Here is a 443-nt window from a genome sequence, read left to right on the forward strand (position 1 = left end):
GTGCACCATTGTGTTGCCATGACATTTGACCACACCCGTTGTTTCGAGCCACACTTTTACAGTGGTGTAGTAGAGTTGATGTGGTACCCATCGCCACACATGTTTGTGACGTCTTTGTTTTGATGCGTCATGAACAAAGGTGAGCCTCTCATTTCCTTCCCTCTGTCTCCGTAAAGCACAGATTATAGTCTAGAACAAATCCATGTGTTCCCGACAGATTGCGGCCGTCTACAAAGAATTTCTTTTCTCTGTTTCCTGGAATCTTAGTTATGTTTAGCCACCAGGAGTGTAACAGAACAGGGGAGGGGAGGGGAAGGGAGGTTGAGGTGAGGGGCAGGAAGGAAGGGGAGGTGGAGGGAGAGGAGGGGAGGTGGAGGGGCAAGAAGGAAGGGGAGGGGCAGGAAGGAAGGGGAGGTGGAGGGAGGAGAGGGGCGGGAAGGGAG

The sequence above is a fragment of the Nansenia antarctica genome (assembly GCF_963989245.1).
Source record: "Nansenia antarctica genome assembly, contig: SUPER_16_unloc_1, whole genome shotgun sequence".
Taxonomy (NCBI): domain Eukaryota; kingdom Metazoa; phylum Chordata; class Actinopteri; order Argentiniformes; family Microstomatidae; genus Nansenia; species Nansenia antarctica.